We start from the raw sequence: 504 nt of genomic DNA, 5'->3' as shown, positions 1-504 counted from the left end.
ATAAATTTGCATTGTCATTATTTTAAAACTAGTGTTTTTTAATGAATAATTGTGTGTTTATTTCTACTTTTTCCAACCTACTTAAACACATTGTGTATATGTGGGATGAATGCCCATGCCCAGCCTTGATGAAAGGTTAAGGTAGTTCTAAAGATTTGCAATAAAGTTCAATAAATTAAATAAAATTTATGCAGGCCAGGATAYCTATAAGATAGTATAGTTTACTTATAGATTGCTGAAATTAGTCATTGAACTACAATGTCTACGCACCTGCCAGTATTTTAAGATTGCAAAAAAGCTCTAAAGATTGTTTTTTTTTTTTTGTTGCAAACATCCATTAATTTATTAATTTGCACAGGAGTCAACTTTTGAATCATGTATCATTTTATTAATCTATTGAATTTGACTCATGCATCTCACTATGCACTAAAATAATTTTGTTTACAATGAAATAGCTATTTAAAACATATATTCTTGCAGATAAATAAGTGCAAAATGTTTCAT

This window comes from Austrofundulus limnaeus, unplaced genomic scaffold, assembly GCF_001266775.1.
Source record: "Austrofundulus limnaeus strain Quisiro unplaced genomic scaffold, Austrofundulus_limnaeus-1.0 Scaffold96, whole genome shotgun sequence".
NCBI lineage: Eukaryota > Metazoa > Chordata > Actinopteri > Cyprinodontiformes > Rivulidae > Austrofundulus > Austrofundulus limnaeus.
Note: the sequence above shows the minus strand (reverse complement) of the source record.